The sequence below is a fragment of the Gadus morhua genome, chromosome 20 (assembly GCF_902167405.1).
Source record: "Gadus morhua chromosome 20, gadMor3.0, whole genome shotgun sequence".
NCBI classification, from domain to species: domain Eukaryota; kingdom Metazoa; phylum Chordata; class Actinopteri; order Gadiformes; family Gadidae; genus Gadus; species Gadus morhua.
The window spans coordinates 5567523-5585703 of NC_044067.1; the positions used below are offsets into that span (position 1 = coordinate 5567523).

At 45.6% G+C, this 18181-nt stretch overlaps 1 protein-coding gene across 1 annotated transcript in view; it reads right to left on the reverse strand.

The window, feature by feature from the left end:
• The window catches only part of thsd7ba (thrombospondin, type I, domain containing 7Ba), a 116254-nt gene extending 114666 nt beyond the window's left edge, over positions 1–1588 (reverse strand). Inside the window, exon 1 of the mRNA XM_030343939.1 lies at positions 1462–1588. The gene's annotated coding sequence lies outside the window, so the exon portion shown is untranslated. The remainder of the gene's footprint in view (positions 1–1461) is intronic.
• Positions 1589–18181: the final 16593 nt, after the last annotated feature.

Here is an 18181-nt window from a genome sequence, read left to right on the forward strand (position 1 = left end):
TACGGGACGTTTATACGGGAGGATCGCATGTCTTACAACACAAAGTCTTAGCAATATTGCCCTCACTTTAAAGTATGAGAGTACCGGAGCCAATTTGTCTTTTGAGCTTTGAAGAACCTGTTTGCTTGTTGATGAGAGGGAGAATTCATTGTTGTCGCATGGATGGGCAGCGCAGTCTGGCGCGGGAGACCATTTTGCCAATTAACACGTTTGCTTCCTGATTGCCAGCCAACTACTCAGCCCTCAGTCGCGCCTTGTAGGTCATACCTGGCTGCACCCAAATGAGTTCCTACCTCTGGCTGAACTCACCAAAGGTTGATTGGAAGATAGCGCTGATTGGTAAAAAGGAAACAAGTTGTGCATTTTTTTTTTTTGGAAACGAGCACAACACGCATCATTGTGTGTAGTGCGACAGTGTTTTCGTCCAACCCTGAACATACACAGTTTAGTTGACTTAAGGCGAGACATTTTGCAAATAATGTGCTGACTTGCAAAGAATGGAGAAAAGGGGAAGACCTTTATTATTCAAAAATGATCTATTCTTCCTGAGGCTTTGAAAGTCATAAAGAGCTGACACATGCTCATTTCAGCATCGGCGTCTTCCCCTGTGACCTGTCAATAAACCGGGAGTACATTACGCGTCTGGAATCCTAAACAGGCTCTTTGTAGATTATTTGGGTCACGAGAATAATGTCTGTCTGCTGCAGCACCCCGGATAACCTGGGGAGCTGGAAAACTATTCTCTGGGACACGCCCCTCGCGATAGGACAGTAACGGGGCCGACGCCCATATCTCCAGTGCTTACCTGGGACTCACAAGGAGAAAGACAGCAGCTACACCATCAGCCAACCGATGATGTAACAGCCCACATTTCTGATGTTTGATTGGCTTGTTTTCTTTCCGAGGACGTAAAAAGCTGATCAGAGCTCTGTCTAATCCCCATGATTTCTTACCAACTCTTTGAATACAGGAGGGGCAAGGGGCGTTCCAGCTGGAGAGACTGACAAAGGCATTATATACTGGACAGGTTTAGCCCAGACGCTGGCCCTCTCCACTGGATTTCGATACAATTAAATTCTTCTCGGAGCTCGAAAACAAACTTAGAGCTATCCCTATGGTTTGTCGTATCAGACCATTTCGATCGTGACTGAAGGTATTAATGCATGTGTTGGATCCAAAAGTGTAAACATATCCTGCTAAAACGCATGTCTCTTATGCAATTATTTTCTCCCGTTTTCTCCTTTAATTGGCTGGCATTAACACAGCAGCGTGCAGAGAGACAGAACAGCGAGGACATGAGATGGAACATCTGGGCCTTTTCATCATTGTTTTCTGGAATTTATTTTTTCGACCTCGCGACTCAGGAAATCTCAGGAAATTAAAACGAGCCAATTATATTCACTACTGTGTCTGCGTCTGTTTGTGTGTGGGTTTGTGTATGCATCGGTGTGCATGGCGTACCTGAACAAGATGATCGCCTATCATCCCTTTCCGGTGGTGGTGTAGGTGCAAGCACAGACGCTGCCAACCGCTCCCAGTAATTGGAGTGAGAGAGAGAGAGAGAGAGAGAGAGAGAGAGAGAGAGAGAGAGAGAAATAAAAAGAGCTAGAGAGGTTGATAGGAAGAGATCGATAAAGAGAAAGTTAGAGAGGGAGATAGGTAGAGAGAGATAGGGGGGGGGGGAAGAGGGAGAGAGGGAGAGAGAGAGAGAGAGAGAGAGAGAGAGAGAGAGAGAGAGAGAGAGAGAGAGAGAGAGAGAGAGAGAGAGAGAGAGAGAGAGAGAAAGTGAAAGTGAGAGAGCGAGGGTGAGAGAGAGCGTGCGAGATTGTGCAAGCAGGGAAAGTTAGCGCGTCTCCCTAGACGTTAGGTTTGCAGAGCGGATCCACAAATCATCCGGGCCGGGCCGGGCCTGGCACCCAGAGCCTCACAGCGGGGCTTTATTCCTGCAGAGAACCGCCGTCGAGGTACCGGGAGCGGTGTCACGCACGCACCGTCACCAGAGCGCACACGGAGCCAACGACAGCGGCGGACTCACTCAAGTAGACGCCAACCATCCGTACTCCCTGGGGGGTTCTGAGGAGGGAGAGAGAGAGAGAGAGAGAGGGAGAGGGAGAGAGAGAGAGAGAGAGAGAGAGGGAGAGAGAGAGAGAGAGACGGAGAGAGAGAGAGAGAGAGAGAGAGAGAGAGAGAGAGAGAGAGAGAGAGAGAGAGAGAGAGAGAGAGAGAGAGAGAGAGAGGGAGAGGGAGAGAGAGAGAGAGAGAGATAGACGGAGAGAGAGAGAGAGACGGAGAGAGAGAGAGAGAGAGAGAGAGAGAGAGAGAGAGAGAGAGAGAGAGAGAGAGAGAGAGACAGAGAGAGGGAGGGAGAAGAAGAAGGAGAGACGGATAAGGCTAACTGTTGATAAAACAAATTACTGAATTACATGACAAGTTGAATTCCACCCTGGTAGCGTTGACATTTGCCACTGCTGGGACGGAGACTACCATGCCACATGCATGCAGACCCCTCTGTTTCTAAAGACAAATTCTTCTTCCAACGCTACAATGTTTACTGGCGGGCAGATAGGATGCACAGCCACCACACCGCTACGAAGAGTAATGAGTACCACTGTTTGGATGCGAGGGGGGGGGTCTTCCTGAAGATGCATGGCCCTCTGGGGGCCCCTTTGGTTTTAATACGCTGTCGCTATACGCAGGTTCTCGGGTACAATTTGGCTTTGATTTATCACATGCTCTGCTCTCCTTCACGTTACTCGATGGCCATTTACCGCAGCGTAAAGATCTGCTGTCGTCTCCTCTCTGCCTCCTATATATAAATATTTTGTCCTCATTATAGACATACTATAGAAAACTAAAGTAGGCTGGTGTCGTGTGTACGCGTGTGTGAATGCGAGTGTGTGTGTTTATTTGATTCTGTGATTGGTGGGGATGCCATCGGGACATGTCCGGTAGGGGGGAATGCAACAGTGCATCAATCAGAGTTACTGCTAGGAAACAATTCACTTGTCTGTTAATGTTGGCAGGGACTTAAAAACTGGACCCCGAAATGAACCCCATGTGTGTGTTTTTGTGTGTGTGTGTGTGTGTGTGTGTGTGTGTGTGTGTGTGTGTGTGTGTGTGTGTGTGTGTGTGTGTGTGTGTGTGTGTGTGTGTGTGTGTGTGTGTGTGTGTGTGTGTAAGTGAGTGAGAGACAATGTGTGCGTGTGTGTTATTGTGTCTGAGTGACTGTGAGAGAGAGAGAGAGGGTGTATATGTGTGTTTGTGTGTGTGTTAGTGTGAGTGAGAAAGAGAATGTGTTTGTGTGTATGTGTGTGAGAGTGTGTGAGTGTGTATCAAAGTGGTGCATGTGTGCATAACGGTTAAATGTTTTGACAGTCTCTCAATTCCCAGGGCCCACTATTACTGATTGCTATTAACATCACCCACTGCTCTGCTTTCCCACAAACCCCTGCTGCTCCTCCTTCTCCTTCTAAACACACACACACACACACACACACACACACAGGATCACACGCGCTGTCTTTTTATCCCAGGCTCCCCGGCCGGCGCCCTGTGATCCACTCCCTCTATCGACTCTCCGAGCCACACTCCCAGGTAAGTCCCCCACGCCCCCCCCCTGCCACCCTATTTCCCAAAGGCGTTTAAATGCACTGCCTCGCACCTTCTACGGTGGCTGAAATAGGCTTGTCCCTTTTGTGACAGCAGCACCCCCCTCGACGCCCACCACCCACCTCCTGTTCCCTCCCCACTGCCGATGGGCCACGGCGGACCGAGAGGCAACCCACCGGCAGAGAGATACTCAGAATGAAAAGAGTAATTAAGGATTTTCTTTTCTACGGTGGGCTGTAGCGGGGCTGGGAGGGAGGGGGGGGGGGGCTTAAATGGTGACCACCTTCCACGCTTCCAAACATGTGTTTTTGTGGGCCGGGAATAAGTTTTCCCCCAGCCGGGACTTTCGTCTTCGATTACAGTGACTCTGTAAGGAAGTGTGTGATAATACTTTTTACCAACGTGGTGCTTTTCACCGCTTGCATCACACTCAGCTGAATGATTCAGTAGCTTTTGTTTGCGTCACCGACTGATGAAATTGCCCCAGAAAAAAAAGGAAACTAAAAGTTTTTGGGGGGTATAAATGACTTGACTATCCATTTCACAGACCCAGACTGAGGTGAAGTTACCTATCAGCCGAGCTAAATAAATCTTAATTTGACCCCCCTCTGAGAGCCTAAGGTGACTCCTCTTCTTCTCCCTGTTTAGTACCCAGAACCCGGACCCAAGCCTACCAGAAGAGGGTATCTACACCCGAGAAGCAACACACTGCACTCCTGCCTAGCTTAAGCATTGCATTTCCATCTCCTTTCTTCACCCAGATAAAAGTAACATACGCTACAGATGCACAGGAATGAACGCTGCACTGGCAAATTGATACAAGCAGCTAAACAGCAGTTGCCAGGTATCTATGAGCCAGGAAATAGTAAGATCGACATTCACACACTGTATTGCGTGCGGCTAATGCTGTTTAGCAGCAGCCCATGGGCAGACAATTAGCTGAGCTCCAATCTATTTTACATTGCCACACAAGGCTTTGATGTTCAAACAGGATTTGTTTTTTAACTTAAAAATAACCTTGCAAAACAACATCTAATCATGCAGTATGGATAAAAAAAATGCTAAACGGAATGGTTTTAATCAAGAGGTACTGAGACAGACTTGGGCTTTCCTGCCATTTTAAAAACCTACCCGTCAGCACAACCATATTCCACCCATTTTGAATGTGAACCGAATACATACCACTCCAGCCAGTAATTACAACAACAGCAGGGCTGGTGGAATGGAGGATATCAATGCATGTAACAAATTGAGTTTAGGAAACTGCATACTTGCAAAATGTTATATTTTGAGGGGGATCCATACGAAAGAGGTTCCATAGTACACAAACTCCTGAGGCCATGGCTTTGAGCCAATCCACAGCATGTGTCAAGCCAGGGGATATATGCCACATTGTAGCCTGCCCTCTGTTTTGCTATTTCTGATCAGAATGTGGCAAGCAATGTGTGAGTGAGGTGGTGAACAGTATGCAATGTGAAGAGACATTTTGAAGACCTATAGCTTCTGCTATGCGGACTAGTGGTAGATAGAAATATGTTCTGCCAAGTTCAGAATCAGAAGTGAATTGTTTGTGCAGTTGGAAATCTCTTCTGGCTCGTTTGAAATGCCCCACCATCTTTCAGTGTCTGGACACGAAAAAAAAACCCTGGACCATAACAAAGATCAGAAAGATCGAATTAGGCTGTCAGATGCGTACACTTCTGCAGAAGCTCACTTAGTTTGAAATGATAAATTCCAAAGCAAATTAAACCAGACGGAGTAAATTCAACAGGAAGCAAAGACGTGGCATGAAAGGCGCTTAAATATGCACAGACGACTCAAAAAATAGAATGAGCTGAATCTATTTAATGATTCAGACGCTGGTGTGATAGACGTCTCATCTTCGGCACACAGCAGGCCTCCTCACGATCAGAGTGGCAGTGTACAAGACAGTTGGAATAAGAAGAGAACACATTAAATCAAGCACTAACAATTACAAAGACAGAGATGTTCAAACGCGAAACGTGAAGCCAACTACCCAATGGAATGCACCGGTTTTGCCTGAGCGGTGGTCCAAGTCAAACACCGTCTGGTGGTGAAGGATAAACTGTGCCCGTGGCTTGAGGAACATCAAACAGGACTGTAGCCTCATCATGAGGCTCCGGGGCCTGCTAAATGAGGGCAGGGGCGATGGTAGGTAGCCCTTGCTCATCCGCAGCCGATGCAAATCACTTCAAAGCGCCGGTCGACGCATGCATATATGTATAACGCAGAACTGAAAAATCTCCAGAATAATTTTGATCTTCAGAGATGAACTTTGAACCTCACGGCAGAGCTGTGTGTGAACGAACGACACAACGACGGGCTGTTTCGACGGAGTTTCAACTGCAAAAGAAAAATCTAAAAGGAAAAGTCTGGAGGTACAAAAAGAGCAGTTGCCTCAGGTGAAAGGGCAGCACCCATCTCAGGAAGAATAAATACGTTGAAAGAAAGTGTCACCCGGAATTCTAATTGGTTGCTTTCCAGGTAGTTCACTTTTAGTTAGACAAAGAAACTGTTCCCACCCCATGGGAGCCAGCAGAATTCACAAAGGAGTGCAAACTGCACTCAGAGTAGACTTAGGTGCCATCAGAACTTCTTTGAAAACATGTCAAGATGCTTCCTTTACAAAGACGACGGGAAAAAGGGTTTCCAGTCAGAGTGCGAGAGAAAGAGTTTGTGAAGCAAGAGAGAGGTTTGTGCAAGAGCGAGTCGAAGAGAGGCAGTGACAGGAATCCAGCAGAGAGAGAGAGAGAGAGAGAGAGAGAGAGAGAGAGAGAGAGAGAGAGAGAGAGAGACTCATCTTGCCCATCTCTGAAGTTCTTTATTTGTTGAAATAAGCTTTAACTTAAACCCACAGTTAATGTATTTTTCAAAGTTTACTTGCATTTGAACTTGACCCCATCTATGTCTATATACGTCTTCTGAGGCCTCCGCCCTAGGTATTCAGAATTAGAATAGAGGGAGTCAAACACATAGAGAGAGGGAGGGAGAGCGAGAGAGCGAGAGAGAAGAGACAGTTAGACATAGAGAGAGAGAAACAGAGTGAGAGACAGAGTGAGAGAGAGGGACAGTAAAAGAGACAGAGTGAGAGAGAGGGACAGTAAAAGAGAGAGAGAGAGAGAGAGAGAGAGAGAGAGAGAGAGAGAGAGAGAGAGAGAGAGAGAGAGAGAGAGAGAGAAAGAGAGAGAGAGAGAGAGAGAGAGTCAGAGCGAGAGAGAGAAAGAGCGCGGGACAGTAAAAGAGAGAGAGAGAGAGAGAGAGAGAGAGAGAGAGAGAGAGAGAGAGAGAGAGAGAGAGAGAGAGAGAGAGAGAGAGAGAGAGAGAGAGAGAGAGAGAGAGGGACAGTAAAAGAGAGAGAGAGGGACAGTAAAAGAGAGAGAGACAGAGAGACAGAGACAGAGAGAGAGAGACGCACACAAAGAGACAGAGGGACAGAACTGAATCATTGCTATACTGTGTGCCAAAGCCGTACTAATAACGCGTGTCGCCCTGTCACAAAGCCACCTGGATCCGACAGCCCTCAGCTAGCATCCCTTATGGAAAATGGCAGGTTAATGGACTGGGAGACCGCTGTCACTGAGAGAAGAGTGTGGGAAGGAAACACACACACACACACACACTTACTCTCTGGAGGACAGTGTGGGTGGTGGAAGGGAGAGGCGAGGTGATGGAGAGATAGCTGAGGAGAGATAGCCTGGACCACTCAAGGGTCAATTAAACACGGCGGAAATACAGAAAGAGGATTTGGTTAATGATTAAAGCCGGGCTTTGGTGATAAGTGAAGGACTTGCGAGGGGCTTACTTTTCAAAGTGGGATCCCGTTGAAAATAAGGTTAGCCAAGAAACGATGACATGATACACATGTTTATGAAGTATTATTACACAAAGGAAAAAGTCCTCATTAGGCGTCTTTGTTCAAAGTGGAACAATTAAGTGGCAGTTGATTGTTTTCATGACCGAGACGAGGTCTATGAGACCTCATTTCCTTAACGGCTGTGTTTTAAAAAGTGCGACAAGCATAATTTGAGTCTTCAAAGGCAGGATACGAACCCCCGCATCCAAAGGGTAATGTATTATAAATAAGGCAACAGTAGAACTGTTCGCTGCTTGAGGAGTGTGCAACGAGCACTTGCCGACGAGAACATTACACGCTTAAAACAGCGCCGTTTTGCACAGAGCGATACAAAAGCAAAAGGTCATAGTTCAGGCATAAATGGATCATTTCTTCTCTGGTGTGATTGAGTCATCGAAAACATTGTGATTATACTTCCTACGCGGTGCCAGTGAGCTTCAGAGCTTGATCTCTACAGCGGTGGCCTGACCTTTTTAAAGAGCTTTGCAGGCAGCACACAGATGCACAGCTTACTGCATGCTATCCTGTGATGTAGCCCCGTCACCCGTTGCTTGAACCGGCAACACAGCAGGATATTACGGGAGTTTCCGGTGCGTCTCAGTCCAGGATGAGTTGAAATGTAGAAAAAGAAAACTAAGAGGTAGCTAGAGGAATCCGAAAGATAAAGAGCGCTCAAACTGCTCTGCTTCTACTGTTTACTCAATGTTAAGGATGCAATTAAATCATTCAATTGTTAATCAAGAAAAATCTTTCATACGTGTTCAACTATTTATTATTAGAGGGCATTTTAGTTTTTGTGTTTAACCGAACTAAGGTTGCCGTACACACACACACACACACACACACACACACACACACACACACACACACACACACACACACACACACACACACACACACACACACACACACAATAAACAAGACGAATCCAATAGAGTCAAATAAATTAACGACATAACCATTTGGTCCATTGCCGATCAGGGTGGGCTTAAAGGGGGCTGGCTCTCAGACGGCCCTCTTGTCCGTTCAGGGGGCAAGAGCACTGCGGTGGGAGATAAGGAGCCGGGGACAACTAAGAAAGACCGGGACCGAGAGTAAGAGCAGACAGACTCTGTCACAGTCGGGACTATCAGAAGGCAGTCATGGGTGGAGAGGGGCCGAGGTGGGGGGGGGGGGGGGGTGGGGGGGGGCTAAGGCCAGCTAGCTCCCCCATGCCGCCAACCGCTAGTGAGGAAGGGACTCAAATGGGCGGCTTCCTCTATTGATCTCTCTGTTTGAATGAGCGATTTTCCAGATTAAACCCTAACCCTTCATCGATCCGATCCACCTGCCTTGTGTGGCCAGTTGCAGGCCAAGTGGTTTTCCCCGTAGAGTCCCGACGCGGACTAGTCTGAAGTTTGTTATCGTTTCATCACACATCATATTGCACAATCGCTGCGAAAAGTTTAGACTCTGAACGGAAATCCAACAGTAACTACGCTAGTCTATATACACCCAGTTGGTGAGATTGTTTTCATTTCAAGATTAAAATCTATTATCCCTGGTACACTGCAAAATAAATCCCTATAGTCGGTTTGAAAAGGTTTTACTCTGTGTACTTTCTATGGTTAAACCAACTGGAAATCTGTCGGTTTGAATAATGTGCGATCGGTAGTTGATATTTATTCTTTAAAAGTTCAAAGGGAATTTTCGAAAAGGGTTGTCTGGAGAGTTCTGCCTCACACACACACACACATATGTGTATACATGTGTGTGTGCATATATATATATATATATATATATATATATATATATATATATACACAAATATACACACACACACATATATATATACACACACACACATATATACACAGACACACACATATACACACACACACACACACACACACACACACACACACACACACACACACACACACACACACACACACACACACACACACACACATATATCTCCCATCAACACTAGCACGCAATGAAATAAAAATAGTTGAAAACTTTATACATAATTGTAATCAGAGTTAAAATTAGACAGAATTTGAGGAGCATCACAGAGAGGGGTTTCACAGTGAGGGTCGTCCACACTGCGGGCGGCCATTGAAGTTTGGATAGGGGACAGCAGGAGACGAGAGCGAATGCTTTTCATGGGTGCTGCACAAAACACTTTGGCAGCCCCCTTCATTGTGTGGACATCTGCAGAGCCCTCTACAGAGGGTAGTTGAGAATGATGGATAATCTGACTTTAGGCAAAAAAACTTTGACTTTGGAGATTTCAGGATAGCGCTTTGCCAAACATGAGCCTGACTAATTCAGTCCGCCGCGTGGGCTGACTGTTTGGGACTCACTGGGTATCGCCGGCTCTTGTTTTCCTGCACTGTCTGTTATTAATGTGGCGTGCTGAAAACCATACTCCTGGGAATGGCATCATTAGGACTTGACTTGGATGAAGGTCAGGATTCAAGAAAGGGTAGGCCAATTTAGTGCCCTGATCACCTCAAACTAAAATGGTTCCGATTGTATCTTCCTCCAACAATTCCCTCAGGCGACCTTTACAATGCAAATGCTTAACACATAAAAAAAGGTTGTCTTTCAGTTCAGGGGCATTCTCAGAGAAGGGAACACACCAATGGAAAACAACAACCAGGCAGGCTTACAGAGGCCCATTAGAGACAGAACCTTGAAAACACACACCAGACCTTTGGATTAAAGCCCGGATGGAGCAGAAAGGATTTTAACTAATCTTCTTCTATTTCCAGAGATGGGTTTTTACCACGATAGACTAACCAATTATTGTCCATTGTTGATACAGCGGTTTAGTAGCTAATAATAGTCCTATTTAAATGTGTTGATGTTTTTGTCGGCCAAAGCCATACGCGAGAGGACTTTAAAGTTGTGGCGTGTGAATTTTACTCGCCACTTCCACAGGTCTTTCAGCGGTCCTTTTTCCTGAACATTGTCTGCAGCGGCAGAGATGCACGACGGGCAACGCTGTTCGAGGTCAGTGAGCATCTGCAGAGGTCACGTTGTTTGGGACCACCGTGATTTCTTGGCTAACAGTGATGAATGGTTTGCGAGACAACCCATCCGAGAGCCAATCCTCCTGCACCTGTGAGCCGACCGCCGTTAGAAAAAAAGCTATCTTGCTGAGACCGGCAGCCCGTCCCGGTTCATGTCAAGCTGTTGTCCACCCTCTGCCAGGCCTCAGGCTGCTCTGAGAAGAAGGAGCTGGCACCCAGCGAAGGGATGTCCCCATCATCCTGTCGCTGTGCCATGTGCGCTGATCAGCAATAATTGGCGGTTGGATTCCCACACCAGCTTGAGTGAAACGGTCAACATAAAAAAAACAACATGCAGCCCAGTTCCCAAATGTATGATCATTTCGTACTGATGTACTGGCATGATGTGGAGCGTTGGCCATTCTTAAGGGACGTTCTCTGTCACATGATCAGAATCTCACAGTTTTTATGTAATGCTAACATGATGCCCGACTTGGTCGCTCTATGTGGTGGCGTGGGGCTGGTGCTCTACATGACGGCTAGCTACTCTGGATAGCTTGAGAATTACATTTTAAATCCATGGCAGTTGACGATTGAATTCTTAATCCAATCAACACACACACACACACACACACACACACACACACACACACACACACACACACACACACACACACACACACACACACACACACACACACACACACACACAGGCCAGCCTGGTTGGTTTTGGGCCACACCCTAGACTTTCTGAAGGACCAATGACTGACAATGTCTGTATGCCAGGGGCGGCTGCTGCATCGACGCGCCAGGGCCTGGGAGATAGTGAGAGCATGTGGTGTTCTCCACTCTGTGGCCCAGAGATACGGTCTCCTGCTGCCCATTGATGTAGTTAGAGATGTAGACCGCGGGCAGCACCAGCAGGCTCGGGCCACATAGATGTGATTTGAGATGGGAAAATAAAGAGACAGACGGATTTGCTGTTTTAAAAAAAAAACACAGATAACAGAAGGACTTAATGAGGGGAAGAGACAAGTTGGACGTGGGGGTTTCATTTGTTATATTTTTATAGAGATTCACCGCTAAGGAACACTGTAAAAATGTTATATATATATATATACATATATTATATATATAAAGAAGTAGACTTCATATTCTGCTTCTGCCTCAGCTCCAATTTCATTAAGTCAGCCAACCGGCTGAGCAAACATCAACAACGGCGCCATTAAATCATCTTGCAATATTATCAGAAATGAGTCTCTTCCTCTGGTCGCTTGTTGCATTTGTTTGAAAACGTCATGTAACTCATCAACACTAGACAATCTTTATTCAGCAGCGTCAAATAAATGCATCGCATGTCCATAATAAAACACCTGAAAAATGATTTTGTATACGTCCACAATCCAATTCTGTATATGTTGAAAAAAGTCCAAGGCGATAATTAAATTCCAACATTTTGACTCAATCACACTTTTTTCTTTGCGGGTATGCAATAAATCACATTCCTTACATTAATAGTTAGTCTGCAAACAGATGGGCAGCCCATAGAAAATTCCAATTTCTGAAAAAGAAATTCAGTTTCTTCCTTATCTCTGTTTCCTTCGTGTAAGTGGAGAGTCACCTCGCCAGCAAACAACCATCAAAGGAGTCCATCTAAATCAAATTCCTGTTAGCCAGAGAGAGAAAAAATGAGAATAAAGCAACTTATTTCAGTCCAATACCACTTGCTCTCTTTCCTTCCAATTCATAACCCTCCAGAGGCCCGTGTCAAACATTTTGAATGAAAACACTACTGTGTTAAATCAAACGGTCCTGTTGGCGAGGATAAAATAAATACAATTAAAGAGACAGTGTGCTATCTTTGCTTTGAACTAGGTCTTTGTGTTAACTCATGTATCACACACCCCTAGAAGTCCTCAATGGCTTACCATGAAACATAATCGGCATGACCACAATGTTAAAAAGGCTTTGTGCATGTGCCTGATCCGTTTAACACACCAAACAAAATCAACACGGTGGTCCTTATTATCGGCGGACACTCTGGTGTCAACCTGCCTTTGTTGCGATATCAAACCCCGACAAAACAAGCTCTTAACACGTGGCCAAACCGCCACCAAATAAAACCAACCATTCAAACAAAATCATTACTTATTTATCCACAACAAAAGATAATATTGTTAGAGGCTAACCAAGACACATTCTCAATCGCTTAGAGAAGACGGTTTCTTTTTTATTAACACCCTTAAAATGTTGTGCTGATTTATCGGTGCCTCCCCTGGTTACTGGAATTGGACCGTAATATATGGGTGGTGTTAAGGAGATAAAATGTGAGCACATTTACCCTGGGGCTAATTCTGTCAGAGTGTAATGATGCGACTAAACTCCACCTCAACTTCTCCACCTCAAGTTTTTTTCCCCTCATTTAATGCTAAGAATTTATTGCTTGTTTTATTTTTAAATTACAGTTGCTTAATTATTGCTAATCATATCTCATCAATGACTTATTCCTAATATAGTTTTTGCACTTTCAATTATTTTGGTAATAAAAGTAGAGGGAAATGTAGATAAAAACCTGTATTAATTGGCTATCACATTGTAATCCGTACACCATGGACCCAGGATTTCCCTCTTCAACCTGAGGTCTTGCATTACAGTGCATGTCCTTGCCTCACCCTGGATCCTTTTCCGAAGGTACTTTAGGAATTTTACCCCATTTTCATATATGAACCTTGAGACTACAAAGTTCTGCAAATCGCCTTTCTTCTCAACATAACTCATTGTCAGAAGCAAGGCGAACAGATACGCTCATAAGCCGCCCTGCGTTAACCATACCAACCTGGATCCAAGACTCTGCATGCAACGAATCCCGAGTCATCACAAGCCACAAGGGTCCTGAAATGAGGTCGGCAACACTGTCTTCATCATTTACAGAACCACTCAAAGGTCAAAATGTACATATAGATATGAGGATCCTTGTTTGAGGATAAAATAGCAACTACACTTAAAAGTGGGACAGTATTGTTCTACATTACTGCATCGGTTATCCAACGGCAAGTTGTATATAGAACTTGATCAAAGTTAAGTATTGACAAATAGAAGTAAATCCCAGACTTCTGTAGCTAAGCCTTTGTAAGTCTTTTTATGTTACAAAAGTTAAGAGAATGGGTGAGATTACAACGTCAGTGGCAAGCCAAACCAAGTGATTCCACCACGCTGTCAGTTTCTGACTCATAAAGCCTGCTCTCTGATCTCACACCGCTGATGGGGAATATCTTTCTATTCCCTCGGTATCAGCGGAGCTCTGCGGATAATTCAAGGTGCTTTGAGGTGTGGGCACAAAGACAAATGGCGGCATCGGCTTTCATTTATGCCGAAAACCTCTCAGGAGGAACCACGAGAATAGCGCGCCCCCCCGAAAAAGGTACTTGTTTCATACGTCTCTGGCTTCCACAAAGAAAGAGACCCTGAATACTGCACATTAAGACCCGTGCAATAGTTCCTCCGGCAGCCAACTTATTCATCTGTGGGAGTTGCCTTTGTATCTCGGTCAATCATATGTTCCAAATTGGCACTCAGTCTCTCCAAATTGGCACGACACGTAATATTCAAGATCTTACCAGACATGAGAGAAAGATATCGAGGTGGCCAAGATGAAAGAGTTATGGGAATAGTCGTGAGGGCTAATGCAGAATATTACCCACTTAGAGCTTGCGGTTGTTAGCAGACAATTTCCCTGCCTCTGAAATTGATGTGAAAACCACGAGCTCACGTTATCTCTTACCCCGGGACCATTGCTAATAAATTCTAGGGTAGAGCAATAACTCAATATTGTTTATCGTCTCTGAATGATATCCCATCATCAGGAAAAAAAAAAGATAGGCCATGGCTAGTTTTGGTAGTCAAAGTCAAAGATGAGCAGATGCCCCAAAAATCATATTAGGAAGGGTTTGAATTAGTAATGGATAGAAAAGGATGGGAGATATTCTTTTGCAGGAATTCCAACCTTGAATGACTTTCTCTTAAGAAATGATCATGTTCATATTGCAGATTTTCTGTACATTCAAGGTTCAGCCTGCGTTGTGTATTTCAAAAAAACAGCTGAAGTGCAAAATGCTTTCACAAACACCAGCTCAAACACATTTTGAGCAAACTGGATTTCTCTTACACTTGCTAAACGATGATTTGTTTCCACTTACTGCTCCTCTTTGCTTTCTAACATCATTTTCTGGCTATACATGTGCTGAATACATGTGCTGGATAAATGTGATTACTGGGTGAAATCTAGCCTTGTTAGTCAAGGTTTCACATAATGCTGGTGAGTGTCACGCTGATTGGTGGAACTGCACCGTGTTGTTTCCATGGCCTCTTCAACAATCACATCACAAAGTCCACAGTACAAGCACCTTACTGCAGACTTTAGTGAAGATATACCCGATAACGAGAATGTACAATACAATCCCCAATAGTACATGGATGCTTCTCAATGTTTTACTACGGTGTAGAAATTCAAAACTTTCTCTTCGATTCAATCATGATAAAAATCGTGTCAAAGGGAAATACTTTTTGCATGAGGCCGTAAACACGAAACTAATACTCAGCCATTAGTGTTGAGTGGAGTGATTCTAAGCTTACTTCCACAGGAAATCCAATTACCCATATGGCAACTCTCAGAAATATTTACTCCGCTACATGGCAAAGGCCTAGCCAGAGTGCCTTGAGGCGAGTCAACACCACAACCTCCTCATTGTTGGTTATTCGAGAACACCCGCTGGGCGCGTGCACACCCACGCACGCACACACACACACACACACACACACATACCCACCCTCTTCCCAGTAGGTAACTAAGTCAATTTGTATCCCCCAGTGCAAAAGGTGCAGCTGATTGCTTTAAGTTTTGCACAAACCCCTATGGCAGTAACCGTGGCTGCGCAGCGCCCCTCAATTGAATTAAGGCCTCGCGGGCCTGGCAGCTGTTCTTCTTGCGACGCATCGGGCCGTCGTACTTAATTGAAGGGTAATGGTCTCGACAGCAGGCAAGGTCAGACAGGGAGAGGCCCGGCCCAACTCTGGGGGGGACTGAACGGGACGCACGCATCCGATTTCCAAACGGAATATCCCCTCCTTCTCCACTCACCTCTAAACCCCCTACACCCAATCGCTGCCAAATCTGTATCATTAAAAAGAAAAAACACAAATTGACTCCATGGTGACAGGGCCCTGGCAGCTGTTGCTGCGACGACCGTCTCCGGGCCGATGCGACCCGTCACCCGGCGGCGGAGTCAGTTGGGTTCCCTGAGACTTTAAGCTCATTTGACTGATCAAAGCTGCGGCGTTAAGGCGTAAACCTGCCATCAGACGAGGGATCGAAACAGTGTCTCCGAGTGACTTAATCCAGCTAGTTTCTACGTTTATTAAGCCCCGGTCCTGCCTGTTCAAGAGGGAATGGCCACAGAGGGGAAAGGACTCAATAGGTAGGTCTCTGTGACAAAAAGCAATTTATTGTCACGATAATGTCAAGGAATACAATATTATTTTATCATTATTATTATTATTATTTATTTTAATGATAGCTGAGGTCCATTACAATAAAGCATGAGTACATTTATGTACAGTTATGATATCAGACACCTTAAACTTGGTAACTTGGGTTACTGGGTTATCTTTTTACCATACATTACCATATCATTTTTTTTGTTCTTTGGGAGCATGTAGGGGCTGGGACTCTTTCTCAGGTATGCCTGCAGATAGACTGCAGACATTTGGGTTCCGGCACTCCTACCAAGAGACTATTGAAGCACTATTAAATTGTCTTAGCCTAAGTATTAAATCTCAAGCATGCGCCCATTCGAAACAACAAGATCAGTCTGAGACGATCCAGGCTGAATAAATAAAGCGAGCTGGACTACTATTACAAAGATGCTGCGTGATGGAACCAGGACCCGACCACTATCAACGTTTATTGGCCAAAGTCACCTTGAGACTTCCACGGCACTTCTGATGCAAGGCAAACACCAAATCCTGACAATGCAATTAACATGAAAAATGTGAAACAAGATGTTCGGTAGCTGCTTCCCTACACACGCACACACACACACACACACACACACACACACACACACACACACACACACACACACACACACACACACACACACACACACACACACACACACACACACACACACACACACAAAGTCGCACACACACAGACCCGCAAGCAAAGACACACAAACACACACACACACACACACACAAAACTAAACGCACACACACACAGGCACAAAAACAAACACATACACACGCTTGTGCGCACGGCGTGTACAACAATACTTCAATACTTATCTTTAACTTCAAAATAAGTGCTCTGAAGAGTGTAATTACACCACCAGCCGATTGGATTTTACCTTCCGTTCACCCTTCTGACCCGCAGGGTGACTGAAACACAGGCTCGCTGGCAAAGGACAATGCAGCACTTAATCAACTGATTCGAACTCTTGATAAAGGAGATTTTTTTCCATTAGGGTTTGAAATACCTCTCCACTTCCTGAGAGCACTTTAACTGTTGGCACCAACGTATAGGGCTCCTTGCGGACCCTCGTACCCTTCTCAAGGAGACCTCCGCTCCTTAATGAATGAGAACCTCCTGCCGAAGGCGGAGGAGTCAGCCGGACATTGCCGCGGGAAGTGAAACCACGCTGCACGGTGAAAAAGCACAGGAAACCTGTGTGAATCATAAACAAGAAAGACTCTCCGGAGAGCAACTTGACGGACACCTTAATAAGGATAAATATCAATAGACCTGCTTACATTTTCAAAGAAATCTCTATTCAGAACCCTATCAAAAGGAAGAGGCCGGGGTAGAACTCCAAATCCAGCTACTGGTAAAGGGCAAGTTTAGTCTAAAGCTGAGTAAAATATATCAGGAATGATTGTAACCAACCCCAGGAAAGTAAGCTCAGGTCTATATCCATGCCCCAAGACCGCAGTGGAATGTAGATGCGTACACAAAACAACCACGAGGGGAACCATTACAACCACAGCGCAGTGGTGGGCAGCATGCTAAAGAGCCACCGGAGACCAGCAACGTCAACAGTGCCTCAGACAGCGTCTCTGGTCGGCGCTGCATCTCCGTAATGAATCCTTTATGAAGACCCTTGTCAACGGCTTACCATGACGGCTCATGTTAGTGTCGTGTTGGAATAAATTAAGCGAGGAATCGGTGCTTCAAGATTGACACGCCACTGGCAGTGATGCATGGCTAACGAAGACAACGGGCCATAGAATAGCGTGGACGCCAGGGGGGGGGGAAGGCTGCGCGGCGTGCGAACGAGATGGTGATTGAATGGGTGCTGGGCGGCGGAGTGGCTGGGGTGTGCCTGGATTTGATCCCCAGCGGCACTCCTCTTCCCCGACGAAGGACGCCTCAGCCCTGCCGCCTGTGCATCGACACCTGCGCGTGTTTTGTGCACTATGTAAATGCAATCAGATGTGTAACCGTTTAGTGAACACACTGATACAGAGCAGAATGTTTTAGATTAAAGCGATCCGGGGGAAATGATTTCGTCAAGCTCTGGTTGCTGTTTAATAAACATTGGTGAGGTAAGAAATGTTTAATTATCACGTCGCTCGTATTTCATTTCCAGATGTGGAAATCCCAGTTTCGGCGTGCGAATCGGTCTCCCAGAGCCTGCCAAGC